Raw genomic sequence first — 22,383 nt, 5'->3', positions numbered from 1 at the left:
CCAAATTTTCATGGCCTAGATTCTGAAAATCCATATTTGTGTTTAAGAGAAATTGAGGAGGTTTGCAACACTTATAATGATCAAAATTGTAGCATGGATATTGTTCGATTAAAGTTTTTCCCTTTTTCCTTAAAAGATAAGGCTAAAACATGGTTGCAAAGTTTGAGATCAAGTTCAATCAGATCATGGGAAGAAATGCAACAACAATTTCTTAAAAAGTATTTTTCTTCCCATAGAAAAAAAATCTTTTAAAAGACAAATTACAACTTTTTCTCAAAAACAAGGGGAAACATTTTATCAATGTTGGGATAGATATAAAGAATTACTTAATACCTGCCCACATCATGGTTTTGAAATATGGAGGATAGTTTCTCACTTTTATGAAGGTTTAATACCTAAAAATATGCAAATGATAGAATTCATGTGTAATAGAACTTTTGAAGATAAAAACACAAATGAAGCTAGGGAATATTTGGAGTCATTAATAGAAAATGCTCAAAATTGGGATAATATAGGCTCAATTGAACCACCAAGTAAAACCAATAATTCAATAAATGGGGTTGGTATTTATCATCTTAAAGATGATGTAGATATTCAAGCCAAACTTGCATCTTTAGCAAGAAAAATCGAGTCATTAGAAATGAAAAAGAGTGATCAATTAAAAAGTGTTCAAGAAATTGTTTGTCATATATGTGATACACATGATCATCATACAAAAAATTGTCTTACGTTGCCTTCATTTAAAGAATGTCTCCATGAACAAGCCAATTATGTTAGCAATTTTAAAAAACCAACATTAGATCCTTTTTCACAAACATATAATCCTGGTTGGAGAAATCATCCTAATTTTAGTTGGAAGAACGATAATAATGCACAACCTTCACAACAACCTTTCAAAATCATCAAGGTTATGCTCCTTATAGCCCACCTCCAAGAAAACATTTTAAAGATGAAATCCATGCATACATTCAAAAGCAAGAGTCTATCAATATTCAAAACATTCAATCTATGAATGATTTGAAATAAACTCTTGCAAAATTTGCATATGCACTTAATATTCATGAAAAAGGATTCCACAACCTAATCCTAAAAATAAAAATCAAGATAAATTTGATCAAGTAAAATATTTTATTACTCTTAGAAGTGGTAAAATAGTTAATGATCCATATAGTGATGAAAACAAAGATCAGTTAAACTCAAAGAGTAAGGATGAAAATCTTGATACTTTTGATAAAGATGATGCTTTGAGTCCTAATAATAAGAAAGTTGATGATAAATTATTTGAAGTAATATGTGATTCAAATAAGCATCTTCCTTTTCCTCATGCATTAGTAAATAATAAAAAACAAAAAAATGATTCTGATATTTATGAAGTTTTTAAACAAGTAAAAATAAATATTCCATTATTAGATTCTATTAAACAAGTACCTTCTTATGCAAAGTTTTTAAAAGATTTATGTACTGTGAAAAGACAATTGCATGTAAAGAAGAAAGAATTCTTAACTGAACAAGTAAGTTTTATTATTCAAAATAATTATGCTTTGAAATATAAAGATCCTGGTTGTCCAACAATTTCATGTATTATTGGAAAAAATAAAATTAAAAAAGCTTTGTTAGATTTGGGAGCGAGTGTGAATTTACTTCCTTATTCAGTTTATGAAAAACTTAACTAGGGAGATTTAAAACCGACATCTGTTATTCTTTTACTAGCCGATAGGTCAATCAAAATACCTAGAGGTATCGTAGAAGATGTATTAGTGCAAGTCGATAAATTCATATATCCTAAGGATTTTATTGTCTTGGATACACAACCAATAGAAGTTCAGTATGAAATTCCAATAATATTATGACGTCCATTTCTAGAAACTTCAAATGCTTTAATTAATTGTCGAAATGGAATAATGAAATTATCTTTTGGAAACATGACTTTAGAACTTAATGTGTTCAATTTATGTAAACAACCAAGTATTACTGAAGATGAAGATGATAATGCAATAGAAACTATCGTGGAAGAATGTCAACAAGAAAACTTAAATCAACAATCTGATGTTTGTTTAGTGGAAAATTTTAATTCGGAAAATATTTTTGAATCAAAACTATATGAAGAAAAAAATCAACTTGAAGAAGAAAATGTAGTAGCCGATCATTTATCAAGAATAATTTGTGAATCGTCTCAAATTAAAATACCGATAAATGAAAATTTTCCGGATGATCAAATATTTTATGCTAGTACTATGCCTTGGATTGCTAATATTGTAAATTTTTTTGTGACAAATAAAATGCCTTCTCATTGGAGTTCACAAGATAAAAATAATTTCTTGAAAGAGGTCAAAAAACTTTATTGGGATGATCCTTACTTGTTTAAGTATTGTCCTGATCAAATTTTTCGACGATGCATACCCGACAATGAGGTAAGTAGTGTCATTAAATTTTGTCATTCTGAGGCATGTGGAGGTCATTTTTCGTCAAAACAAATAGCTGCAAAAATCTTTCAATGTGGATTTTATTAGCCTTCTTTATTCAAATATACGCATTCATTTTGAAAATCTTGTGAAAATTGTCAGAAAATGGGTTCAATTTCAAAACGAAACATGATGCCTTTAAATCCAATCATGATTATTGAAATATTTGACAGTTGGGGAATAGATTTTATGGGTCCATTTCCATTATCTTTTGGATTCACTTATATTTTAGTCGCTGTCGATTATGTTTCAAAATGGATTGAAGCAATTTCATATATAACTAATGATAATAAAGTTGTGATAAAATTTTTGAAAAAAAAATTTTTTAGTCGATTTGGAATACCTAGAGCTATAATCAGTGATGGGGGAAATCATTTTATAAATAAATAATTTTCTTCGTTGTTAAGAAAATATGGTATTACACATAATGTTTCTACTCCATATCACCCTCAAATGAATGGTCAGGTTGAACTTTCAAATAAAGAAATAAAACAAATTTTGGAAAAAACTGTCAATCCAAATCGAAAAGATTGGTCTTTAAGATTAAGTGATGCATTACGGGCATATAGAACTGCATTTAAAACATCATTGGGGATGTCACCATATAGATTAGTTTTTGGTAAGCATTGTCATCTACCTGTTGAAATTGAACATAAAGATTATTGGGCTATTAAAGCATTTAATACTAATTTAGATGATGCATCTAAATTAAGAAAATTGCAACTAAATGAACTAGAAGAATTAAGAAATGTTGCATATGAAAATGCAAAGATTTATAAAGAAAAAACAAATGCCTTTCATGATAAAAATATTATGAGAAAATCGTTTGAAATTAAACAAAAAGTTTTACTTTATAATTCTCGCTTGCATTTGTTTCTAGGAAAACTTAGATCACGATGGACAGGTCCATATGTTGTAAAAAACATTTATCCTCATGGTGCTGTTGATGTTGAAAATCCTACAAATAATAATGTGTTTAAAGTTAATGTACAAAGACTTAAACCATTTTTAGAAAACTAAATTCTTAATGATGAGTTTATGTCTTTATATGATCCAAATTAATTGTTACTTATATTTTCATTTTATTTTTGTAGAATTGAGTTCACTTCTCGGTTAAGTGGCGGATAACGGTACTCCGTAACTTCTTTTAGTCGGTTTTCTTTCGATTTCCCAAAATAATTGAAAAAAAAATTCTTTATTTTCAAAATGGATGAAGCTATCAAAGAACATGGTAAATATTTTCCATCTGTTTCTAAAAAAAAGTTTTGAGAATGATTTATGAAGGCAGATGTGAAAGATTGAGGATATTCATCTTATAATTGAAGCCAAGGTTCGATTGGGTGGTGAAGTTCCAAAATTCTTACTTGTTCGAAATATGTCTGGACTAGAAAAAAACACTTATGCAAAGAAAAGGAGGGCCAAGAGGTTAGATGTTTGTCATAAATGCGCCAGATGGACTTGTAATAGACGATGCAGATCTTTGGAATATGTTTCCACAAATAGAAAAGATAAAATTGATTTCATTAAGAATGAGCTCAGTAAAGAGTCATTAGATGATATCTCATTGACTCTTGAGACGCATTCTACTGGAGATGTGCAAGGTCAACTTCTCCGTTTATGGAAACTATTCCAAGCACAGCGTCATGGTAATGGTCTTGAGAATCTGACTAGAAAAGACCCTATTTGCCAATTTATAAGAAAATTGGATGGTAAGCCAACCCTCGACTCATAAATATTGAAGGAACACTGTGAGCCACAATCTGTGAGACCCCGTTTCTAATCATCTAATCTCGAATAATTAAACACAAACAATCACGAAGAGCCGCGGAAAAATTGAATCAATTTTTTTTTAAAAGAATTGCCTCGCGCCCGCGCGAGCTTTCTCCTCGCGCGCGCGCAGGCAAAAGGTCCAGAGGCTCACGAAAGTGCTCGCGCGCGCGCGGGCAAAACTTCCAGAGCCCCTCCAAGCTAGCCGCGCGCGCGCGAGGTCCAGTCTCGCCCGCGCGCAGGCCAAACGGACAGAAAGCTGGAAACACTAAAAAAAACAACCAAGAGCATTTCCGATCAATTCTAAACTCAAGAACACATATATATCAACATTTAGAACATACAATATTCTAAGTTCTGCCCAAAAAATACAATAAGAAGTTTGACGATAGGGTCATTCGACAAATCAAATAAATTCGAGTTTCCTATACATAAATCAAGACATGAAATTTCATCAATCCTATAATGCAAGATTGCTAAAAGAACAAACTTCTAGACGATGTCTCACTCTATAACTTCCAACTCGATCTAGTCATGTATCTTCTGACACGATCCTGCCCCACCTGTCATCAAGTACACATACAAACAAAACGACAACCGGATAATCCGGTGAGAATACAATTCCCAGTAAAAGAGACAAAACATGCATATCAAATAATATATCGAAACAAGATATATATACATACAAGACAAGCAATTCCAAAAGCATGTCTAAACTCAATTCAAATGCATACAATGCAATGCATGTCTTTAAAACTCTGGGATTATCAAGTCTGGATAATCACGAGGTAAAGGTTCTCTTCTCTTACTTGGGATCCCGAGGATAAAATATCATCAACTCACCGACTCTCCCGATCGAGGTGGATGGTGAATATTTTACTCCTCTAGACTCTGGGCACCTATAGAGAGTGTTTCTCGACAATTGGTAAAAATCTGCTAACCAATGTCACTCAACTATAGTCCACAGAACGTCTAACTCTTCTGGGCCTCTCTTGCCCGTAAAACCAAGGTAATTGGCTCAATATGAATGCAATGCAAGTCAAAACTCATTCAAGTAAAACAAATATCATATAATTCAAGTAGCATGCAAGTATGTGATTTCTTTTGGGCACTCGAATTAATTCAAATTCGAGCTAATCGTCCCATTCATTCAATTGTCGTCTTCTTACCTTTCCAAGTTCGTCGAGGATTCAAATCGTCTTCAATCCTCAAAACGATTCAACTTCCAGTTTGTTCCAACCCCGAATCCTTCAACTCAAATCTGAAATGTTGAACATACGGATTCGATATCAATCTACTAATTCAAACAAACCCGGAAATCAAACCGAATAAACAACCGATAATCCAAAACTCGATTTCGACGGCATAACGGCTATAAACGGTCAAACCAAAAATCATCAACATCAATATTCCTCCTCAATAAAACACAAACCAACTCACACCATCTTCCAATCCCATAAAACAACCAAAATCCAACAAAATCCAAAGACCCATTTTCGAATTTAAGCCTAAAAATTCATATAAAATCCAAACTTCGTTCTTTTTCCAAACCGACTTCGAATACACGATCTATGCTAGCTCAAGCACAACATACCCTAAAATTATCAAATTCTGACAACCCAACAAAATTCAAAGTTCGTGGATCGTAGCAAAACTTACGTAAAATCGACGCCCTCGTTGCGGTGATCGTGAACCTCAACTCGAATCTGAATTCTAACGGTCGGATCAAGCGAATCGGACGAAAGAAAAGCTTGGAACCATTTCCATGGCTTTCTCTAGGCTCTAGGCGAGATGGAGGGGATGAGGAATGAGGGGAGAGAGAGGTGACAACAATAATAATAATAATCCCATTCTTTGACTAAGTCCAACCTTACAATATTGCAATTTGGCCCTTGAAACTCCAAATAAATCAATTCAATCCCGGCTCAATTAATTTCCATCAATTCAATTCTAATAATTAATAAATTCCACTAATCCCAAAATGATTAATTTCAGGGCCTTACACAATCACTGTATATACACATGCATGTCATTATTATATAATATTATTTTTATTGTTTTCATTATTATGTTCACACCTATATTCCTATTTCAGTCGTATTCCTTGTTTTCCTTATAAAATCACTCAACTATCTCTATATTTTTGCAGAAAAGAAAAAAAAAACATGGCAGGATCTGCTTCACAAAAATTGAAAATATTTGTGTATTTTTTGGTTCTAATACTGGGAAGAATGAAATATTTGTTGATGCAGCAATTAATCTTGAAAAAAAGTTAGCAGAGAGAAAAATTCACTTGGTATACGGAGGAGACAATATTGGGCTAATGAGATCTTTTTCAACAGCAGCATATCTTGGAGGTAGTCAGGATTTGGGTATTATTCCTATAGCTTTAGCTGAAGAAAATATTAAAGGTGTTACGGTTGGGGAAGAGTTGAAAGTTTCATCAATGTACGAGAGAATAAATAAAATGATAGATAATTCTGATGCTTTTATTGCCTTACCAGGTGGTTTTGGTACTTTAGAAGAAATTTTTCATGCTGTTTCTTGGGCACAACTTAATATCCATAATAAACCTCTTGGCTTGTTTAATATCAATAACTATTATGATGGTTTGTTGACTTTTCTTGATGTAGCTGTGGAACAAAATTTTATTTCAGAAAATTCACGAAGGATGCTCATCTCTGCTTCGAATGAAGACCAGTTAATTGATGATCTCCAAGATTTTGTTCATCAACCTGATTCAGCTATAACAAAGATCAATTGGTCTCAACCAACCAGTAAGAAAAGGAAACTAGATCATTGATTCAACATGTCACAAAATAGTTTGTGTTTGTTCCTCATCTTCAATAAATTCCAGGTGATATCTCTTTCATCATGTACTCTTTATTTTTTTTAAAAAATTAAAAACAATGTCATATTTAGGTTTGGGGGAGGGTTTATCTTTTAAAAATGAAAAAAAATTAAAATTTTAAAAATAAAAAAAAATATTTCTATAATAATATTTATTTTTCCTTTTTCAGTGGCAGAGTAAGGAGTCAAAAAATCCTGACACGCATTAGTTTTTATTTATCATATTATCACAATAGATTAGATTTTAATATTATGTATATATTTAAATTGCAAACTACTAAAAAAATGAAGTCTTTTTGAATATATGTTTATTTATACTTATTTTTATCAATTTAATAGAAAATATATAATTGATGGGATATAAGTTATGAATAATATATAATTGTGTGTTTTCAAATAACAAATTTTTTAAAACTTTTATGAGTTTATAGTTAAAGTGATATTGATTGAATGAATAATAACATGTATAATTGAAGGAATTAATTTGTAAAAGTGTAATATATACTCATATAAACTTTGTGAGTGAGAGGAGAGAATTGAGAAAACAACTTATAAGCTTTTATTGATTATTAAGAAATTGGATGATTACTAGATTAAACCCATTTTGAAAAAAACAAAACAAAAAAAAAAAATTTGTGCAAATTGGCTGCAAAGTTGTTTGAAGTTTGATTGTAAAGATGTAGAGTATTAATATCTCTACTATAATTATCAATGTAATAGATTTACCTCATAAAAAAATAAACAAATAAATAAACTTTGAAAAAAAATGTTACTTTTCAAAGTTTATTGGAGGTATTTGGTTATGTAAAAATAATTTTGCAGCCAACAAAAAAAAATAGAAAAAAATAGAAAAACAAAAAAAAAAACAAAATGGGTTTATTCTTTGTAAATTATCCTATCTTATTTTCAATATTATGTTATTTGATTGTCTGCTTTACATATTAGTCATTTTCAATGAGTGTATAATTTTATTCCAACACCATGAGTGAAAAACAACTATATATGAAATACTTTAACCCTAGAGAATATGGAGTTAAGACTTTTACATTAATATTTTTGATATTATACATGTTATTAAAATGATTTCTATTATAATTTTAATTATTTTATTCTCAAAATTTTTAGAAAATATTTATATAAAAACTTATATATATATTTAATATTTTGATATTGAGTGAAATATATATGTATACCCCATCCAATTATATATTAATATATTCGTTGATAATAAGATTTATAAATATACATATGATCTCCTCACAAGTGTGTTTTAAAATTTCAAAGTTTGAAAATTTGAATATATATATATATAATAAGGAATAAAAATTTAACTTGTGATTTTATGATATTTTATTACTAAGGGACTAGTAATAAACCGGTTTGGGGGTGTGATGAAACTAAAAATTTGTAATTATTTATATGTTAAAAGTTGTGTTTTAAAATTAAAGTTTCATTAAAATTATGTATTGTTTTAGTGTTCTATGTTTATATTAAAAAGTTTTACTAAAAATGTTGTATTTTTCGGTTTGCGCAGGTTTGATAAAAATAAAATTACTCAAGCTACAGAGGTCATATTGGAGTAATCTTAAATCCTGTAGAATCACAAAAGAGGCATCTTCAACTTTTTAGAAGAAAAAAAAAATCCAAAAACCTCATTAAGATGATCAAAATGATCAAAAATAAAAAAGAGATAGATTTACTTTTACTATGACCAGCTTGTAGTAACAATATCATAACTATTTCACCTTTTACCCAAAAGAGATGAATTATATGTCCAAACACATCTACACAAAATTTCCTACGTGTTCTATGTTGAATGGAAAGGCTGAATCGGTGGTCTAAGGAATCAAACATGTCAATTAAAGTTGGGTCATGGTATTGACATTCAAGGAGACAAGCACCCACCAACTTTACTATTCCACATTTAATGAGTCTTGCACTATTGCTCTCATTTGAACTATAAATAGATTTGTTGTATAAGCTTTGAAGTATGCAAAAGTGTAGAAAAATTCCTCACTTGTAAAATAAATATTGTGTGTGTAAGAGTAAGAGTTTGAGTGTGCATATTTCTCCATGTTTAAGTATGAAATTTCTTTTATCCTTACTCTTGAGTCTTATGTTCATGGCAAGCTAAATCCTTTTATGTCAAGGTGAAAAGGTTTCATTGTTGGTCAAGTAAGATTGTTTATATTTTGTATATTCTTTCCTTTTCTATTTTTATTTTTACTAATTGATCTTTATTTGTAGGTATAATTTGGATGATTTATTGTTATCTATTTACATCAAATACTTGGTACCTTGAATGTGGTTACCTTGATTTGTTGTCTAATATGATACAATAAATATTACAATAATTATATACTATAAATATATGTATCAATTTATAATAAAGTCATATATATTATTTAGACAATAGCGTGGCTCTGCCGGTTGTTCTAAATAATATATTGTGATTTGATCTAACATTTACTTTTCCGCAACTAACATTTACTTTCTCGCATCTAAAATTTACTTTTCCGCAACTAACATTTACTTTCTCGCATCTAACATTTACTTTCTCGCAACTAACATTTAATTTATCGCATCTAACATAAAACAAAAGTCATATATTTTATTTAGACGATAGCGTGGTTCTGCCGGTTGTTCTAAATGAAATATGGTGATTTGATATAATATTTAATTTTATGTCAATTTATATTTATGCACTTATATATATATATATTATGGATACCATATATTAATTATCGGTTAATCTGATATTAATATAGTGGGAACTATATTATATGATATATTTGTTTAAATATTTAATTATTCTTTTATGTTTATATTGATGCATCTATATATATATTATGGGTACCATGTATTAAATATCAGTTAATCTGATATTAATATAGTGGAAACTATATTATATGATATATTTGTTTAAATATTTCATTGTTCTTTTATGTTTATTCTTATTTTAGTTTCTTTTATTTATTTTTGTTAAGCAATCTTAAATAAACCAACAATGAACCTTTGAAGTCTTGAAAATTTTATAATTTGTGTATTTGAAGTTTTATAATAATATTTCCATCTATAATATATCATTGCTAAAATTAAACTTACAGCATCCTCTCCGTGGATCGATCTCGTACTCAAGAGTATATTACTTGTAGACAACCTACACTTGGATGAATTACAATTTAAGTTGTAGCATGCAACCACAAGATCACAAATCGCTTGCTAAAGGAGTTGGAGGGAGCCATGATGAAGCCAGGCATACAACCACGACAGTGGATGATTCGCCATGAAGCTAAAGAGGAATATAGTCGGGTTATAGTTTAACGCCCCAAATTTATCTTAATTGAGTTTTTTGAGATAATCGAAGATTACAGAGTTCAAAAGCCTACTTGATTTTGATCAAGGTATATTTTGCAATTTTCGGAATTTTCAGGGACTAAAGTGCAAAAATGTGTTTTGTCTGATATTTATAAGGGATTTGACTTGGTCTCCTCCATTCCCTCTTCCCCAACACGCCTAAGACTCCATTGAAGACTCCCTAACGTGTTCTTGAGCTTCCAGATTTCTTCCCGAGCTCGATCCGTTCGTTAGAATTTAATTTTGAAGGTAGTTTAGCGATCACAACAGTGAGAAATCCGTTCTATAGTAAGTTTTTCTTCGATCAGCTAAACTTTGATTTTCGAATATTGTTAGAATCGATTGAGTTTTGGTTATGTTGTGTTTGGCAGGGTTCTGATCGTTTATTCTCAGTCGGTTTTGAATTAGAGCGTCGTTCGGATTTGTTATGATTTTTTTTGGAAGCCTATTTTCGAAAATGAAGTTTTGAGATTTGTTGGGTTTGAGCCTTTATTGTTGTATTAGCATTGATATGAGTTGATATCGATATATACTGATGTCTGCATTTCCGATTTAATCAGTTTATAGTCGTTATGCCGTCGGTTTGAGTTTTGAGATTTTGAACCGTTTAAATCGTAAAAATTTGGCTATTGAGTTTCGATCTTCGTTGTTGATCTTCTTTGCCTCCGTACAGATCGTTTGGAGTTTGTCGAGCCCTGTGTTAGAAGCATTCGATCGACTAAGAGTTGGATGAATAACGGTAAAGAGATTACCTTGAGCCGTTGTCGTTGTTAGGTTGTATTGTTTCTGATATAACCTTTTATTGTAGCTTATCTAGAGTTGGATCTATTCATATCGAAAGGTACAAGCAGTCATTGTTTAGCGGGATAGCATAATCGAGACAGTTGGTTCTTGAGTTGTCCCTTAAAATCACATACTTGCATCAATACTTGTTCTAGCATGTGGAACTTGTATTTTGTTGTTGATTGAGTTTTTGTTATATGGCTTAATGTTTTATGTTTTCCTTATGCATTCATCTTGAGCCAAACCTTTGATTTCAGCGGGCAAAACGACCCTTTTATGTTAGACGTTTTGGGAGCTTTAAGCGAGTGGCCTAGGCGTAGAGGTTCGCCTAGTGTCAGCATACTCCTTATAGTCGCACCAAAGTCTAGAGGATGGAGATACATGACACCACATCGATCGGGAGAGTCGGTGAGTTGTTTACATGATCTCATCCTCGGGATCCCAAAAGCAGAGCAGAAATTCCTTGATTATCAGAATTGATATCCCTGTTTTAAAGAAATGCATTTCATCGTATTAGCATTGAATATGTCGTCTTTATAGCATGTTATTGATATATTATTTGTATTGCATGTTATGTTGCTTTTACTGGGAATATCATTCTCACCGGAGTTATCCGGTTGTTGCTTTGTTTTGTATGTGTACTTGGCAACAGGTGGGGCAGGATCAAGTTAGAGGAGGCTTGGTTAGCTTCGAGGTCAAGGGATAGAAGTGAGACTCAGTTTAGAAGTTGAATCAGCATGTCAATCTAGTTTATGATTTGAAGCATGTTAGAACTCGAACTTGTTTTTGTTTGTAGCTTCTATTATTCAAATATTATGGATTGAATGTCGTCATTGCATGTAATATGTACCTTGTTATGCATTGAATGTAATGGACTTGAGCGTTGGCATGATTTCTGCCGTGAGACCTCGGTTCTAAACAACTAATCTCGGATTAAACAACAATTAAGCATACAAGATCCAAGATTGAAAGAATTTTTTTTTTAATAGAGCCTTGTTCGATCGGTAAGATTTCACCGATCGAGCAAGCCAAAAAGTTCCAACTCTCTGCCCGGGCAAAAACCAGCTCCGCTCGATCGGTCAAAAACCACTGATCGAGCGGGCACCCTGCAACAAGAACAGAAACATGGCAATTTGTCACTCGATAGATCGGTCAAATCTTACCGATCGATCGGTGACAGTACAGAAGCCAAAATACAGCAAAACTTGATACAACTCAAATCCAAAACCTTCAAATCATAATCATGCATTACAATCACAATCTCTCCTAATGATACATGAAGTTCTAGAGTTGATCAATTACTTAGAAAAGATAGAACATGCATCGGTTCTAGCTATTACAATCCGAATACAAAACATAAGAAGTTCGAGTTCTAACATGCTTCAATTCTCAAAATAGATAAACATGCTGACACGACTTCTAAACTGAGTCTCACTACTAGATCTCCCTCTTGATGCTAACCAGGTCTTCGCTGACTTGATCTTGCCCCACCTGTTGCCAAGTACACATACAAAATAAAGCAATAGCTGAATAACTCCGGTGAGAATGATATTCCCAGTAAAAGCAACATAACAAGTAATACAACAATAAACATACTTTCAAGACAACAACGCATTCAATATCAACGTAATGAAATGCATGTCTTTAAAATCGGGATATCAATTCTGATAAACAAGTGATTGCTGCTCTGCTTTTGGGATCCCGAGGATGAGATCACGTAACAACTCATCGACTCTCCCAATCGAAGAGGTGCCACGTATCCCACTCCCCTAGACTTTGGTGCGACTATAAGGAGTATGCTGACACTAGGTGAACTTCTACACCTAGGCCACTTGCAGTATAGCCCCGAAAACATCTAAACAAAAAGGGTTGTTCTGCCCGCTGAAATCAAAGGTTTGGCTCAAGATGAATGCATAAGAAACATAAAGCATTAAGCAATATAACAAAACTCAATCAACAACAAAATACAAGTTCCACATGCTAGAACAAGTATTGATGCAAGTATGTGATTTTAAGGGAACCAACTGTCCCGAGTATGCTATCCCGCTAACGATGACTGCTTTTACCTTTCAATGCAAGTAGCTCCAACTCTGGATAAGCTACAACAAAAGGTTATATCAAAACTATACAACATAACATACAACAACTGCTCAAGGTAATCTCGTTACCGTTCTTCGTCCAAATCTTCGACGATCCAATGCTGCTAAAACAGGGCTCGAAAAACTCCAAACAAATCTGTACGGAGGCAAAGAAGATCAACAACGACGATCAACTCACAAGCCAATGTTCAACAACACAAAATGGTTCAAAATCTCTAAAACTCAAACTGCAGCATAACCGCTATAAACTGAACAAACCGGAAATACAGACAGCAATACAATATCGATATCAACTCATATCAATGCTAAAACAACAATAAAGGCTCAAACCCAACCAATCTCAAAACTAGATTTTCAAAAATAGGCTTCAAAAAATCATAACAAATCCGAACGTCACTATATTTTAAAACCGACTGAGAATAAACGATCAGAACTCTGCCAAGAACAACATACTCAAAACTCAATTGATTCTAACAACATCCAAAAAATAGAATGTATCTGATCGTAGAAAAACTTACGTTATAACGAAGCTCTCGCTGCAGTGATCGCAAATCTGCCTTCAGAAATAAATTCCAACGGACGGATCAAGCTCGGACTGAAATCTGGAAGCTTGAAGTCACGTTTGGGCACCTTCAATGGAGTCTAGGCGTGTTGGGCAAGAAGAATGAGTGCTTAGACAAGTCAAAAAATGTGTAGATAATATATAAAATCCATTATTTGCGTTTTAGTCCCTGAAATTTCAAAAAATTTTAAAATAGACCCTGATCAAAATAAAATCGGCTCTTGAACTCTGTAATCTCCGATTAACTCAAATAAGCTCAATTAAGATAAAATCGGGGCATTTCAATTCTCCCCTTTTAAGAAGAGATTTTGTCCTCGAAATCAATAAGAATCACAACTCTTACGATAGAATAAAGGACAAAAGACAGTAAGAAGAACTCACGTCATCCGAATAACTCAGGAAAACACTGTCTCATGTCGGATTCTGTCTCCCAAGTCGCTTCTTCGACTCCGTGATGAATCCACTGCACTTTCACCAACAGAATCAACTTGGTTCTGAGCTGCTTCTCCTTCCGATCAAGGATTTGAATTGGTCGCTCAAAATAGCTTAGAGTCTAGTCTAGCTCGGCTTCATCAGGCTGAAGAATATGAGAAGGATATGGATGATACTTCCGCAGCATAGAGACGTGAAAAACGTCGTGAATACCAGATAAAGACGGAGGAAGTGCAAGTCTATAGGCAAGATCTCCTAACTTTTAGAGAATCTCGTACGGCCCGATGAATCTCGGAGATAACTTTTCTTTCTTCCCAAATCTAATGGTGCCTCTGAAAGGAGAAATCTTAAGAAAAACTCGGTCTCCCTGCTCGAAACTCAGAGTTTTACGTCTGATATTCGCATACTTTGCCTGTCTATCCTGAGCTGACTTCATTCTAGACTGAATGATCGTAACTTGCTCTGCCATATCTCTAAGCATATCCGGTCCCAAATCAGGTGACTCGGATAAATCATCCCAAAACAACAAAGATCGGCACTTCTTGCCGTACAAAGCCTCAAAAGGCACCATATCGATACTCTCTTGGAAGCTGTTGTTGTAAGAAAACTCGACAAGAGGCAAAGAATCTTGCCAATTAGTGCCAAAGTCTAGCACTACTGCTCGAAGCATATCCTCTAATGTCTGGATATTTCGCTCTGACTGTCCATCGGTCTGAGGATGATAAGCTGTATTCAGATGCAAACGAGTACCAAGTGCCTCCTGAAGACTGTGCCAAAAGTGCGAAGTGAATCTAGGATCTCGGTATGAAACGATCGACTTCGATACACCATGAAATCTCACAACATTGCTAACATACAACTCAGTCATCTGATCGTGACGATACGTCATCGTGTATGGAATAAAACAAGCAAACTTCGTCAATCGGTCAATCACTACCCAAATAGCATCGCATCCTTGGACAGATCGCGGTAGCTTCATGAATAAATCCATAGAAATGTGATCCCATTTCCATTCAGGAACAGATAGACAGTGCAACATACCACATGGTTGCTTCCTCTCTACTTTCACTTGCTGACAGCTCAAACATCGAGATACAAACCTTGCAACATCGCTCTTCATTCTCTTCCAACAAAACTGATTCTTCAGATCGTTATACATCTTCCGACTGAAAGAGTAGGTGCCCGGTGAGCCAACTTGTGGCTAAGGGCTTTGATGACTCTTTGTATAAACAATCTTTTGTTTAATATAATTTACACTTTTATTAATGGCAATGACTTTATCTTTCTTCATATTGTTATATTGTGATATACTATTGTTGTTTTGATAAAGACCTTGAATATACTATAGTGTATGTAAGATGTGGTAGAACATGGAGATGTCTATCATGAAACACATCTTATAGTCACTGTATATTCTAAACTGTTCCTAGTCGATTGAGCCGTCCGATAATAAGGATAAGGATCGCTCGAGTTTGAGACTAGCATTTGCGATGCAGAGTACCACGTTTCATTGGTAAGGAACATAGAGATGTTCGAAGCATGCAAATGGATATTCATATGATGAATGATCGAACTACCCTATCCGGACTTTCCAAGTGGTTATCACTTATCGAGTGGATAAAGTCCGCGGTTTTGGTTGTACACCATTAGTCCTTACTACTTGAAACATCATTGAGACTCTATATGCTAGTACTGTGCTTTGACTCGTTTACCGACTCTATTGGGGTCATCAGGTGTCGGGATTGGGTACAGTTACAACACATATAGGAGTCGATGCTTTGTTGTCAAGGATTCACCACATACTTGCGAGTGTGGATATCCTATGCGATCTGAGGAGATATTAGTGTGACGAATCTCTGGCCAGAGTACATGATGTGTTTTAAGAAATGGTTTCTTAGTAACACATGCGATGTCACTATTTGATCTTCAAGATGTATTGCATAGTTATCGAATCTCGAACGACTCTAGATATACCAATGGTTGTTGATTCGATCGGGATATATGGATGAAGGGACCGTACTGTACGCTAACCAAAATCTATTGGTTCTTGCAGGCACTATCAGTGATACCTAGGGAATCATGGGGCGATGTTGCTAGGCGCTCTTACCATGATTCGATGGGCAAGTCGGAAATTGTTGTTCCGAGTCACAAGGAGTTGTGAGCCCACGGCTAGCTGTATCCCTGAACCATTGAGGGTCACACAGAGTAATGGATTTTTAATCCCCGTTGAGATAGTTAAATTTAAAGAGTTAAATTTAATGAACAAAGAAGTTGGACTTCTTATTTAAGAGTAGAGGAGCAAGATTTCCTAAAATGACATAGGGATGGGCATTTTTGGAAACCACTGAATTCGGATTCAGAAAAATTTATCTTGACTTTAAAAGGTGCAGAAATGGTTTCTGTGCACATTGGTGAAATCGTTTTATCAATCGGAGTCATGATGAATTTTATATTAATTTCTGAACATGCGGGCTTTGCTTGTCGGGCTTGAACTTATGACTAATGGGCCCTAAGCTGTTAGCGGCCTACATTATAAATAAGTTATTGCAGTACAGAAATTAGACACAACAGGTCACAATTTTCGAAAACCCTAGTATTTTTCTCTCAATAGTGGCCGCCCCCTTTCTCCCCTCTGCTCGAAAAATCCAGTCTGTGAATTTTGAATTACAGTCTGGTTTAACGGATCAAATTCGTTAATCTCTTCGTAGAAACTTCTGATAGATTTTCTAGTGCAATCTATCAGAGGGATTAAATATCCGTTCGTGGACCTGATTGAAGAACAGTTCGTCCATCAGTTCCAGGGATATACAACAAGAGCAGAGCAATCTGTTGGTGTCCATAATCTCGCTTCGAGATTGGAGGTAAAAATTTATAATCGTTATTTAATTTTTACACACACAATTTAATCGTAAGGTTGATACCCATTATGGAATCGTTCCATATAAAATTTTTAAACTTCCGCTGCACCGGGTATCAATCCTGATTGATCTGATCGCCGCGTTCTCCAACAGTGGTATCAGAGCCAGGTTGCTCAGATCAAGCGATTAAATTAATCGATTGTACAAATTTTTTTTTTTAATCCTCGGTTTTTGAAACAAAATAAATATTTAAAAAAAAAAAAAAATTTTGGGCAAAAACCCGGGCAGTATTTGATCGCTGCCCAGGGCGGCGCACGGCGCTGCCCATGGGCAGCGATGTGATCTCTGCCCTAGGGGCAGCCGGGCTGCCCGGCCCGAGCCCTAGGGGGCGCGGGCAGCCCGGGAATGTCCCGGGCGGCCCGCGGGAAAAATGATTTTTTTAATTTTTAAATTAAATTTTAATATGTTAAAATTCTATTTTTTGTCCGATCGAAAATTGTTTTTGATTGGTCCACGAGGCGTCGGATCGAATTGTTCGAGTCCGAAAATTTTAAAATTGATTTTTGGATAAATTTGAATTTTTGGAAAATTTAAATATTTTATCCGTTAAATTGAATTTTGAAATTAATTATTTTTGGTACAATTGATGATAAGATATGATCTTATGGATATTTTGAGTAAAATATGATTTTATAGATAAAATATGATTTTATTTGATAAAAAGATAAAATATGATTTTGTATGTAAAATAAGATTTTATGTATGAAATATGATTTTATCCTTTTAAATTTAAATTGCCATTGCATGTTATCCAATAAATTAATTTTGAATTAAATGTTATTGGATAAGGATGATCGATTGCCATGACCAATTTTTTAGGTGTATGTTAGGAATTTACATTTGTTTTTATTGTTGTTGGATTTATTAATGGACCTGGTTTATGGCCCAATATGAATTGTCATATGTAATAAAAGTGGGCTTGGTTTATGGCCCGTTCCCACCCCTTGAAAATGTATCCCCTACTTGTCATTGTTATTTATTGTAAATACATTAGATTTAGTGGGAGATGAAGATTTGAAGACGGAGGTGGGCCCAGCAGACAATAAAGACGAAGAAATGTAAATTGGAAGCACAATGTAATAGGATTGCATTGCATACTGCATATTACCTAGGATTGGACTAAGACTCGTGATTGGCAACCACGGGTCGATTAGAAATGGAATCGATCATCCTATATAATATGTGATATTATTGTTGTATGCATGTTTTAAACAAAATTGTGTGAATCCGGCAAGCATACAAAATTTTAAAAAATGATGAGACAAATTTTCAAAATTAAAATCCCTCATTTTAAATATGATTTAAAATTGATATCAAGATAAAAAGGGAAATTTAAATTTGTTTAAATGTTCCTACCTTCCATCAACGATCAATGTATGAGATGCTACCCGCGGATACGGTCCGGCTCATATTATTGGGGGGGCCCGTTCGTCGGAAAGCTGTACATTGGATCGACACATGTTGTAAGTTGGGTGGAACTCCCATGGGATCGGCTCATATTATTGGGGGATCCACATGGCGACCGTCCATCACAACTTAATATTGATGGGTCATCTTGACATGTCACAATAAACAGCGTCATATTATTGGTCCCTTATTGGACATGAGGTAAAAACGTAGAGATTGCTTTGGAAGCAATTGGGCTCTACCTTTTGAAAATTATGGTTGGCTGATATTATTCGGGACCATAGTTTGTCAATTGGACTCCATGTTCTCACTAAGGAAAACAGTTTTCCGTTTTCACTAGAGGGTAGTGAAATCGTTAAAATAGTGGGAGTGAGATTCATAAAATAAATTTCGCCTATTTTATGTCTTAGTAAATTACTTAAACAATCACTGATATTTGTCTGTTTCTTTTCAGTATTTCATAAAGATGAATTCGCGTAATCCACTTTTCTCGATCCTCGAACAAAATAAATTGACTGGCGCAAACTATACGGAATAGTTCCGTAAGTTGAAGATTGTCTTGACTTCGGAGAAGATGCTCTACGTGTTAGAAAAATCTCCTCCGAAGGAAGCACCAGCTGACATAAGTCCGGAAGAGTTAGATATCAAGGCCAAATGCTATATGCAAGCCTCGATGTCTGATGAACTCCAGAGGCGATTTGAGGACACCGTGAATGCTGCTGACATTCACGTACAACTCAAGGAACTTTTTGGGGCTCAATCGAGGGCTGAAAGGTTCGCTACTGTAAAGGAGCTAATGACGTGTCGCATGCGTGAAGGGACTTCGGTCCGTGATCATGGGGTACGAGTGATTTGGCTCATACAGAAGTTGGTAACCCTTGATTTGGTGTTGGAGCATGAACTCAACGTGGACTTACTACTTCGATCTCTTCCTTCTTCGTTTGACGGATTTGTGGTGAATTTCAATATGAACAAGATAGAGGCCTCCCTTGAAGAGATGGTCAATATGCTTGTGACATATGAATCCACATTAAAGAAGGATAAACCGGCTTTCTTGGTGGGCTCTGATAAGTGCATTTTGTATGCATTATTTCATGTTATTTTTATGTCTATTTTGTGTGCATTCATATTATTTTTATGTGTTTTTATGTGTTTTAGTGCAAGTGCATGTGTGTGTATTTCACTCCTTGGGTTAATTTTGTAGGAAAATGGAATTTTGAAGAGTGAATTACAGAGCAGCCTTGATCGAAAAATCATATTTACTTTTAGAGACATTGAAATCCAATCTTCACCGTTCAGATTAAAGTTAAAGATGTTTGGAAGCTTCCGTCCAAATTTCAGCTCAATCCGACGGCTAGATCTCGAGATATGAATTTTTGAAAATTGTCGCTCGGCGCAGATTTTTTGTACTGCGCGCGCGCGAGAATCAAGCTCGCGCGCGCGAGTCCGACGTACAGCCCTCTGTTTTTATGTGCTGCGCGCGCGCGCATGTTCGGGGGTCATATGTGTTCCGAAAAATCCTTATTTTGAGAGGAAATTAACTGGTAGGCGTCCCGGACCATATATATAGAAGATATAACATATTTTTGAGGGTTTCGGAAGCTCCAGAGCGCAGAACACAGAGGAGGCGGCTACAAGGCTTGGGAGAGAAGATTTCTTCTTTCTTTTCTTCTTTTTATTTTTATTTTTGAATTATTGTTTTTAATTATTGAGTAGTTTATTTTCAACCAAGACGGCGTGATTGGGCCGAACAAATTCATGTAGAAAACTTGGATGTTTGTTTGGGATTTTTTAGAGTTGATTTTATTTTATTGATTGTCAGATTTATATTTGTCTTGTGAATAGTTTGATCAACTGTTTGCTTGCATGTTAATCAATTCCAAATCGACAGAGGAGGTTTTGATTTTGATCACTCTGATAATTAACATATTGTAAAACTGACTAGAAATAGAATTTGGTTTCATTATGCGGTTTGGGTGTAAACTGAATTTTCATAAATATTTAATGCATTCAAATTTGATTAGAATTACGAAAGATTAGTTCATCAATATTTAAATAGGTTTGATTGTTCTAGAAATAGACCTTTGAACAAATTAGGAGAATTCCCGTGAATTAAGATTAAATCTGAGTCCTGAATCGACTACATGTTACGTGATTTGTTCGGTACCTACGTGTGTCTTGGTTGTCTTTATTTTAATTATTTTTATCTTTAGTTATTTTTATTCGTATTTCTTAAGCAGTTTTTATTTTATATTCTTATTTTATTTAATTCAAAATATTTTCTATTATTTTGTCTAGATTAAGTAAAATAATTAAATCTTGAGAATTGACAACAGTCACTGTGGGATCGATACTTGGACTCTCAGTCCACCTTACTATTACTTGACCTGGTGCGCTTGCCAGTAGATTTTTATCAAACCGATTTAGCCGGTCAAGTTTTTGGCGCCGTTGCCGGGGAACTGTTTAGTTAATATTAGGATAGATTATTTGTTTGAGACTAGATTTTTTTTTTCTTGCATTTGTTTAATTATTTATTTTAATTTTAATTTTATTCTCTTTTGCTTGTGAGGTACTTGGAGATGGACCATCGACAGGTGTTCACAAGATTTGGCCAACAATACTTGGAGCCTTTCTATGCTTCTTGGGGGAGATTCAATGATTTGGCGAACAGATTTCAATGCCATCAGTTTTCGACTTACACCCTCACTAAAATTTTTTATGGTGGTTTGGATGAGATTACAAGAAGTTGGGTAGATTCTGGAGCTCTGGCCACTGGCAGTCAATTGTTTAGAAGAGATGAAGACAGTGCGATGCACTTGTTGAACGATATGGCAGATTTTGACTACCATTGGCATTGTGATCCTTCACTGCAGGGTTGGAGTCACCAATATCCTCCAGATATCGACTCTGAAAATTTTTCGAACCAACCACCGGAGCGTCAAGAAGAGTGTGTAGGGTATTTTGAGGATCATGTGGCTCAGTTGGAAAATATTTTGCGGCAACAGACAGAGACAAATCAATTTTTAGAAAGCCGTATCAAGTCTTGGAGTCTTTTGGATGAACAGATTGCGCTTCTTAGAAAACCAATTTTTGAGATCTGCCATGAGAGTGAACTAACTGAGCCAACGCATGAAGAAATAATTTTTGAGGAATTTTCTTGTGAAGAAGAGCCAATAGTGGGCTTGGAGGAGGAAGAAACATACAAGGCTACAGATTTTACCTCGTCAATGGTCAGTCCATGTACACCGTTAGAAGATTATTTCTTGCCATTGACGCCACCTCCAAAATATTCCATCCTCCATGAGCTTCAGCCTGCAATCCGAGTCTCCTTCCGAACTGATCAGTTCCAACTGAGTGTTATTGGACCGACGAGCTTCCCATGCATATATCACGCCAAGCTTGAGGGCGAAGGAAATCAAGACACATACGTAGAGTCGTATGATTCTTACTATGGGCGGCAGCCGCTCTTTGATGGTTGCTTCTGCATAGTCGGGCTGTAGACTATAAACTTAGCGCTTACTGGGAGGCAACCCAGAGTTCTTTCCCTTGATTTTTATTTTATTCTTGGTTTTTTTTTATTTAATTTTTACTTCTTTCCCATTCCAGTTTGCCGAGCCTGCCGATATAAACAGTTTGTTGCTTCTGTCCCAGCTGATAGTGTCAAGAAGGAAGAGGATGAATCGAAAACCAGGGGAGTGTTATTTTTGTTCTCATTGTGTTTTTTGTTCGTCTTTGCATTTGTGTGT

The 22,383-nt window shown here is 34.4% G+C and overlaps 1 non-coding gene across 1 annotated transcript; it reads right to left on the bottom strand.

The window, feature by feature from the left end:
• Nucleotides 1-242: 242 nt before the first annotated feature.
• On the bottom strand, nucleotides 243-351 carry LOC140894138 (small nucleolar RNA R71). Its single transcript, XR_012153686.1, has one exon. It is a non-coding gene; the product is annotated as a small nucleolar RNA R71 (small nucleolar RNA).
• Between the last annotated feature and the right edge of the window lie 22,032 nt (nucleotides 352-22,383).

This window comes from Henckelia pumila, chromosome 3, assembly GCF_033568475.1.
Source record: "Henckelia pumila isolate YLH828 chromosome 3, ASM3356847v2, whole genome shotgun sequence".
Classification (NCBI taxonomy): Eukaryota; Viridiplantae; Streptophyta; class Magnoliopsida; order Lamiales; family Gesneriaceae; genus Henckelia; species Henckelia pumila.
The sequence above is the reverse complement of the archived record's forward strand: the minus strand, read 5'-3'. Positions and strand labels throughout refer to the sequence as shown.